This window comes from Neofelis nebulosa, chromosome 11, assembly GCF_028018385.1.
Source record: "Neofelis nebulosa isolate mNeoNeb1 chromosome 11, mNeoNeb1.pri, whole genome shotgun sequence".
Classification (NCBI taxonomy): domain Eukaryota; kingdom Metazoa; phylum Chordata; class Mammalia; order Carnivora; family Felidae; genus Neofelis; species Neofelis nebulosa.
This window is the reverse complement of record NC_080792.1, coordinates 67218656-67227562: the sequence shown is the minus strand read 5'-3', so window position 1 is coordinate 67227562 and position 8907 is coordinate 67218656.

Below are 8907 nucleotides of genomic sequence, written 5' to 3'. Positions count from 1 at the left end.
CATGCCCCTGCCCTCCACCCTAGCCATGAAGGCTAACATCAGTGTGCCTTGGCCACTTTCCCTTCTAGCTAGGCTGACAGTGGCATCTGCCCAGGGAGAAGTGTTTGTCCTGCACAGAGCCCACAGGAGCAGGATGAGGCTGCCTTTGTGGGGGATGTCTGTTCTGGTGCCACACAGAGTCCCTGGAGCTCCTAGCCTTCCACCCTAGCCAGCGCCGCCGCTCCCCAGCTCCATATGGATTGGGTGTAGGTAGACAAGGTGGCCCTGAAGGACAGCTGAGTGGGCAAGGCCAGGCCCCTGTCTTCCAAGACCTGACAGGGGTCATGTGTACCCTCATACCACTGCTTGTGGTCTCATGCCACCTGCAGCTATGCCTATGTAGGCATGTGCCCAGGCATGTGTGCACATCTACCACACTGCATCCCAAACACGTGGGTCTGCATGCCCCTGCACACACATGAGCACACATAGCACGTACACAAGCAGGGCAAGGACCACACGTATGCACACACATGCACGCACACGTGTGCTTGCAAACACAACACACACAGCACAGGCAAAAATATGCACATGCACGTTTTCTCAAGGCCTGGGCCCGTGAGGACTTAGAAACAAAAGGAAAAGAGGCCATGTGGCCCGTGACTGAGGCTCCCCCATTCCCCTGGGGCAGGGGCCTTTGGGAGCAGGGTGAGGGAGGAAGCACAGTGAGTTGGGGGAGGGAGTAGGGGGAGCGTTGCTGGTGGAGCCAGATGGCGGTGGGGGCGGCCAGGGCTCCAGAAGCCCAAGGGAGGGAGGAGGAGCGGGGAACGTGTGCAGCAACCAGGCTCTCAGCTCCCCTGCCCAGCTCTTCAGTGCCCATGGTGTGCTCAGACCCTCCCCATCCTGGGGGCCAGGGCAGAGTCAAGGGCCTCTTCTTGATCCTGGGCTCACCGGCACTGCCTGCCCACTATGTGGGTTCTGGCAGTTTGCCCCTCTGCACAAAGGACACCAGCACATCCAAGCTCAAAGACCTGACTGCCTTGCCCCCGGCTCAGAGGGGGCGGCTCAAGCAGGCTCTACAGGAATAGGGACACTATTTGCTCAAAGCTCCTCTCCCAGCCCCTCTGGGCCTAGGAGACCCCATTGCTCGCCCTTGATAGCCTTCTCAGAAGCAGCTCTGTGGAATCTGGTGTCGAGGTGTCAGACAGCTTCTGTTGTTTAATCCAGTGTTCACCTGAGCAGACCGTGCCATACCTAAGAAGGTGTAACCAAAGTGCTAGATCTGGGGAAGAGGCAGGGCTCCAAACTGAGGCTGACAGGTTTTTGCACAACACAGTGGCCCCTGGGTTCCCACCACTTTCCTGGGAACCAGAAAATGGCAGATGACCATCTGCAAAGAGCTTTGAGGCCCACCTGAGCTCCTCAGCTTGCATGCCTCCCAGGACAGGACGTTCTCTACCTATGTTGAGCCTGCTCTTCACTGAGTGATACCTCAAGGCACTTTTAAGGCTAACTGTATCTGTCACCAATGGCCCTCCCTCTGGCAGCTCAGGAGACTACAGGGCTCTATGCTGAGCAGTGCCTTGGCTGACCGCCCTCAGATGCCTTGATGGGCCCTGCCTCCACAGCCACACATTCATCCTTCCTGGTACTGTCAGAGCCCACAGCCCATCTCTTGGGACTCTGCACCCCACCTCCTCCAGAAGGGAGAAACCTAGACCTTGACAAGGAATGGGGACAAGGGACCAACTAGGTCTTCAGAAGCTGAAGCAGGTGGATGGGTGAGCCCAGGTGGAACTGGAGGAGATAGAGGGTGGCATCCCACGGATCTTGGAGACTCTCCTGAGAGGGGCTAGGACCTGATCTGATTTCCAGAGAAAGTCCCTCTGGCTGCTGTGTGTGCAGTGGAAGCTTGTGCAGTGCGGGGCGAGGGGAGGAGGAGGAAGGCTCAAGCAGGGTAGGGTGGGAGGATCAGGAAGGACATGGCCGCATTTCGAGTTGGATCTGGCAGAAGGCAGAGATGGTGGGCAGGGCTCCCGGCGTCTGCCCTGAGCAGCCGGCATGGGGTGCCCATCCCCAAGGTGGGGGTGCAGGAGGAGCGGCCACCGTTGTCGAGGCCCAGGAGACATCTGGGCGGGGGTGTCGCGTGGGCTGTGCGGGCTGAGCTCAGGAGAGGGGCCCAGGCTGGAGGACAATTTGGGAGTCGTGAGCGTTTGGGTGATATTTACAGCCCAGGAAGTGATGAGATCACCGGCCGGTGCTGGTGAGGGGCAGGGAGGAGTGGTAGTGCTGAGCCTGGGGTGGCAGTTGCTGATTCCCTGAGGTGGGGCCCCTGGCTCCAGGTGGGTGGGTAGCTGATGTCCAGCCTCAGTCTCTCAAACCCTGAGATCTGCACAGGAAGCTAATTAAAGCCACGAGAAGTGGTGTTGAGTGTGTTAACCTCCCCCAACACCGGCTGCTGGTTTACAGTGGATGCTCCTGGCCCCAATCCAAAGATGCCAGGCCAGCCACAGGGCAACCTGTGGACAGAGCATCCTTCACAGCTCACAGGTCAACACCGCCAAGAGCAATCAGTGGAGGGTTACCCCGGGGCCAGGGCTCGCTGAGGATGAATTGAGCGGGTGAGTAGCCCTCTCAAGGTGCTGGGGTCAGGGCTGGGCTGCTCCAGAGAGTCACTTCTCTGGCAACACTGACTCTGGGGCCCTGGGACAGCAGTGAGGCACAGCCACAGGCCTTCTTGAGGGCCAAGAGGTCCCTGGGACCACTCTATGCTGCCATCCACCCAGGGGCTACATGGTTGGCTCAGATCCTGGGATAGCAGAACCTGCCCCCATTTATCTGGCTTCTGGGGCTTTTTGCACAGTAATCGAAAGAATTATTTTTTTAATGCTTAAATTAGTTCTGAAATGATAGAAGCAGCAGAATGTTCAGCAGCTGATGGTAGACTGATGTCCAGTGAGACCAAGAACATGCCGGAAACATGTTTACAGGGAAGTGCTTATTTATTGGATGAACTGGGGGCTTCAGGCAGCAGGTTGGAGGCCCCTCCTCACAGCCAGGGCTTCTGCCCTGGTTACAGCGCTGCCCCAGCCCTGCCCCAGCTCTCACATGCGTGTCCTCCCAGGAAGAGGCTGCTGACATCCCCAGTGTGCAGATGACGACACTGAGGCCCAGAGGCATGAAATGACATGCTTGGGCAGCAGTGGACCTACCTGAGGCCACCATGCTCATTCAGACACACCCACCGCCCACGTGGCTTTGCCCCAGAGCGTTGTGTGGCTGGCACATGGCTCCCTCACCACACCTCAGCTTCCTCACCCCAGTGCCAGGACGGCACATGAATGGAGCATCAATCTCTCCACCTTGTGCCAGTCAGCCTGGCAGTGTCACCCAGCCTGGTGGTGTCCCTTAGCCCAAGGGCATCACTCAGCCCTGTAGGCAAATACACTCTGATCTGTGGTGGACATGTGACCACAATGACACAGCTTGTCCCACTCCCACACAGCATCTCTGGCAGGCTTGCTCTAGGTCCTGCCTTGTTCACCACCTCCCATCTCCCTTTTCCCATCCTGCACTGGGCTGAGGCTGCCCTGGAGCCCCAGACGACAGGGCCAGTCACTGTGTGCAGCACAGCCCAGGGGCTTGGCAAGGCTCCCCATACAAGGCATGGGCAGACCCAGGGAGAGAGCAGCATTCTGGATGTGGCCCTCCCCATGTGGCCAAACTGGAATCCTTTGGGAATCCAGGGGTCCTGCCTCCTCTCCTGGCACTACTGCCCCCTGCAGCTCCCAGTGACAGAATGTCTCAGGATCATCTTCCCAGTACCCTCCACCCTGCTTCAAGCCCTTAGCTCTGATACAACCCCTTCCCCCAGGAAGTCCTCCATGATCCTCCCGGGCTGATAGTCACCCAGCTGGGAGGTCACAGAATGGATCCATAGCACCCAGACCTTACACAGCCAGGGCTCAGGGAGGTGCAGAATTGGGTCCTGTCCTAGGGCAGGTCATCACACCTCACTAGCTCTCGGTTTTCCTGCCTGTCATGAGGAATGAATAAATCCTCCTGGTAGGCATCCCTGCCACAAACCTGCTGTGAGAGGGGCTCAGTTCAGACCCAGCACTGGAGAGTCTTAAAGACTGACAGGATAGCTGAAGCCCCCAGCAAAGGAGCTGCATCAGGTGTTCCTGCTGCACCATCCCAAGGCTATCCCACCCTCCAGGTAACCCACACACAGCCGGCTTGTCTTCTCGTCCCTCAGACCTCTATGCAGAGCACACACTTGGATTCCCAGGCCCAGGCAAGCCAAGGGAGTCCCCTGAGGCCAGGCAGCAGGTGGTGGGGCCAGGCTGGGCACCTGAGCACACCTCACCCCTGTGGGGTTGCTGGAGCTGGCCTCAGGGACCCCTCGCCCTGATGTCAGCTGAGTGCTCAGCCTGCCTGCAGTCCTGAGCATTGCACACACAGCATTTCCTTCCTTCCTTCAGCCGACTGGGGGTAGGGAGGCTAGGCGAAGACCATGGGAGGGCAGCAGGACTCACAGCCAGCTGTGCAGATGACTGGTCAGCTCTCCCCCAGCACATGGCTGGTCTGGCTCAGTGGAGGGGGTCTTTATGCTCTGGCCCATGTTGGGGAAGGGTGAAGCCCATTCATCCAGAAACCTACCAGTTCACCACACACTTATTAGGTACCTACTGTGTGATGGGTAGAACTAATGGGACTCCTTCCTGAGGACCAGCAGGGGTGCTGCTAGGGCCTCTGCCATCAACTCTCTGGGCCACCTGGGCAGCAAAGGGCCAGCCTGGGACTGAGTGTGGGGAGACCGGTTACATGGTCTGGCATGTTGAATCCACACAGATGGATGCATGAGGGAGGAGCCTTCTGTTGTCCCTGCACGCGCCCCAGCTTTGGCCCTCCTAGACAAAGCACAGGGACAGTGAAAGGCCCCTTCCCTGGCCCAAGCCCAGCCCGCTCCTCTGAGGGGAGGGCTAATTAAACCTGCCGCCGACAAACACCGGGGAACTAGAGGCCTCCGATCTGTCTTCACAAAGGGCTGTGCAGAGATTTATAGGCAATAAAGGAACATCCATCTCGGGGCAGTCAGAGGAACGGCAGTTGGGGCAGGAGGGGTGGGTGTGGGGAGGCAGCCCCCTCCCAAGGAGCACGGCAGCTGCATTTTGATGCTCACAAAGGAGAGGTGGGGGCCAAGGCTTCAAGGGACTCTCACCAAGGAGGGAGAAAAATTAATGTGAACAATTAGGGAATGATGAAGACCTTGCAGGGAAAACACCTTGACACACGCATCGCAGCCTGGGAGGGTCTCAGGGATGCAGAGCCAGTAACGGCAGGGTGGGGGTTGGGGGGATACCACCTGACAGGGAGCAGTTCAGAGACAGCTTGATGGCACACAATTATTTTTGAAAAATGATGGAACAAAGAGAGAGCAGAATTGGGGGGATGGGGGGTGCTGCTGCAGCCTCCGGGGTTCCAGGAGCTTCTGGAGGGCAGTTGCTGTGTCAAGTTGGGGGAGGAGTGTCTCCTTTTCAGGACCACCAGGGCTTCTGAGAACCAAGAGAGTGGGGTCCCTTGGCCACTCAGGAGCAGCAGCCACACCTGTCCACCTGGAGGCTCTCACCAGTACTCCCTGGATCCCCGTACTAACCCCTCTGCTCCAGGACCTGTCTCCTGTGGCCAGCCATCAGAATCTGACTCTGCCTGAGTTCCAACTGCCTGTTCATGCATCCCACCCTCCTGTCTGTGTACCCACCACTCGGCCCATCCATAACACCTTCCCTGCTCTTCTCAATGAGCCCCACTCTGTCCATCAGATCCTGGTTGGGGGGACTGTGGTTTTTCTGTCCCCAGGGTCAATATCATCCAGGACATGCCCCCCACTCCAACCACAAACCCCCTCCAGTCCTACAGAGGGACAAACTGGTCACAAGACCATGTCCCAAGCCAAGCTGACTCAAATGACCACCCAGGCAAAGGCAGTGGTGCTATTGCCCCCATTCCTGCCTTGTCCAGGAAGGCCTGTGGCCCCCCACCCCAACTGCTGGGTCTGAGCTGTTCAAGGGCCTAGGCCTTGGGGATGTGGATGACTTCAGCCCTGACATGCCCAGGGGGCAAAATGCCCCCCAAACCTGCAGGTTTACTGGAATACAAAGGCTTGCAGATTTTCCTACCCCATTAGGTTCATTCTGTAAAAACCAACCCCAATTAACACAACCAAATAGAAGCACCCGGCATGCCGCATTCTAGAAATAGGACATGTGCTGGGGTGAGAACGGCAGTGCGGCAAAGTGAGGGGGCGCCCGGCATCCACCGTCTCCACAGTAGCATCTCAGGAGAGCCTCAGTGTCCTCACTGGCTGATGTGGGCATCACAGACAGCAAGCACAGGGTCTGGCACCCAGCATTCTCCACCCAGTGAGTCCTACAGATGCTTTAAGACCAGGCTCTGAGGACACCTCCTCCCGGAAGCCAGTCCTGACTACACCCACTCACCATGGAGTCTGAGCCCTCATTCAGCACTCTTCCCACCACTGATGAAGCCCTAATTGTATCAGGTATTGTCTCAAACCCTCCAAATGTGGCCCAGGGTGACCTTGTCTCCTACATATGACAGGCAAGTGTCAGGCATGTGCTGGGTGCTCCTGGAAAGGCTTCCTTGGTCTGGGCAGGGCATAAGAACAACCAAGACACCTAGAACAGCATCCACCTTCCTGGGACCATGGACCAGCCTGAGCCAGACCCAGGCAGTGAGTGACATACGGCCCTGTTAAGGGGGACCTTGGCATCCACTAGCCTTGAGTCTGCTCCTCCTCCTGATGGCTGAGACATGGCCACCTACCATGCTATTAGTTGTCTGTCTCCAGCAGGGTCTCTGTCCTGTGGCCCTTAGCGGCTGGGACCCACCATCACCAATAGGAGGAGGGGACTGAAAAGGACAGAGAAGGAAAAGTTGGTGAGGGCAGTGGGGGCCAGTGCAACTTGGATAAGAGAGCTCTCATCTGGGATCCCTGCACAAGCAGCCCCTCATCTTTCACCCAAAGCACTGCTGAAAACCAGTGAGAAGCTAAGAAGCAGTGGACCCTCCAGACAAGGGGCATCCTAGCCCTGCTGGAGATACTGAAAGTAATTTTTTCAGCCCAATGGAGAGCCAGCCTGTGGTAGCTGTCATCCTCCCCTGTGTGACACAGCTGCTCAGTCCCCAAGGGCCCCATGGAATGAGGGACTCACTCCTCCCCACCCCACCTGGCCAAGCAGATGCCAGGAAGGCCATAGTGGCAAAAGGAACAGACTGTGCCAGGCACCAACACAGGAGAGCCAGAGCCTGATGGCTTACTCTGAGCTTGGGGAGCCTCAGTGGGGGATGGGACTGAGCAAGGACCTGAGCCAGGTGTGCATGGGCTCACCTGGCTCCCTTTCCTGCCTCCCATGAGGAGTGGGGGCAGGATCTCCCCAGGGAATCCAGTGAAGGGTGCTGAGGGTTAGAGTAGAGGGAGGTGACCCTGGGCCCCGGTAGAAGGATGAGGCTATAGGGTTTGCCCCACCTGTCTCTGGGGTCCCCAGTCCCCTTCAATGGGTGACTGCTGACACGTGACACAGAGCCTTCGTTGCTCCCACCTGACCTCTTATTTGGCTGGCTGCATATCAAGCTGGAGATTGGAGCAAGCACTCAATAACGCAGAATTTGACTTGCAAAATCTGCGAAGCCGTGCTAATAAGAGGACCTGTGCATGTGAGAGTGGGGGCAGGGACCTGAAATCCAGGCTTTAAGGGCAGAACACCTCTGGGCTCAGGGGACCCTGGGCCTGCCAACCTGGCCCTTGTCTGCTCAAGACCCAAGGGCATAGAGTGTTTTGAGCAGGCAGGCAGCCCAAAATAGGGGAACAGTTCACTCCACCTGCCAGTCCCCCAGCCTTAAATAGGCAAAGCCTTTGGGGCCAGGATGGGGACCCTCAGCCTACCATGTGTGGCAACTTTTCCTTCCCTACACCCTTGCAGGGAAGGGGCTAGGAGTGGGGGGTCTTGCCTGACCTCTCCCTCACACCATCTAATTTCTGAGGGCCTCACACACCCCTCCTGCCCCAGCTAGGACCCCCATTGTTGTGGCTCTGAGTATGGGTCATCCTCAGTCCTTATGACAACAGCTCACTCCCTCCTCTTGGTTCCCCATGGGGGCTCAGGGGCTGGCAGAGTAGGCCTGGCAAGGTCAAGAAGCTCAGCACGGGCTGAGCTCAGCACACAGATGGGGTCGCCTAAGGGTGACATGTGGGGAAAGGTGCTGCATCAGAGGTGGGTGTCTCCATGGGACAGGCCATAGGCATGTAGCTGGAGTCAGGATTGAGGACACCTTCCTGGACCATGTGCAGGCTGAGACAGGTCTGGTCTGAGTTGGGGGCCACAGACCATGAAGAAGCTCTTTTGTGGACCCCTTTAGCGCATGGCACCTGTGGGAGGGGGATAGAGGGAAAAGAGTGAGAGGCAGGCCAGGAACCCCACTGAGCCCCAGGGAGAGCAACATATTCTCCTTCCCCTTCTCAACATGTTCCCATCACAACACTGGCCACGCCAAATTGTGGGTCAGTCCTTGGTGCTGATGAGGACACAGTCTAGGCTGGATACTGTGGCCAGCTGTTCGTTTAATAGGAAATTCCCCAATTATGTCTCTGTCGCTGAGGCCAGCAGGTATGCTGGCTGTGTGTGACCGTGGCCTAGAAGCGGAGCTGATTTGGGACACCCAGCAAAGGTTTGCAACCATGTGTCATTTTCCCAGCAATGGCTGAGTGGATTGGAGGGCTCCTTATTCCCCAGCTCCTACTGCCCACAGGAGGTCCTTGTCCTCCTGTGTCCTGCCCGGGGATGCTGTGCCCACCCTCCACCTCCCCTCTGCACCAGGCTGGAGCCTGTGCATCCAGGTCCTGTA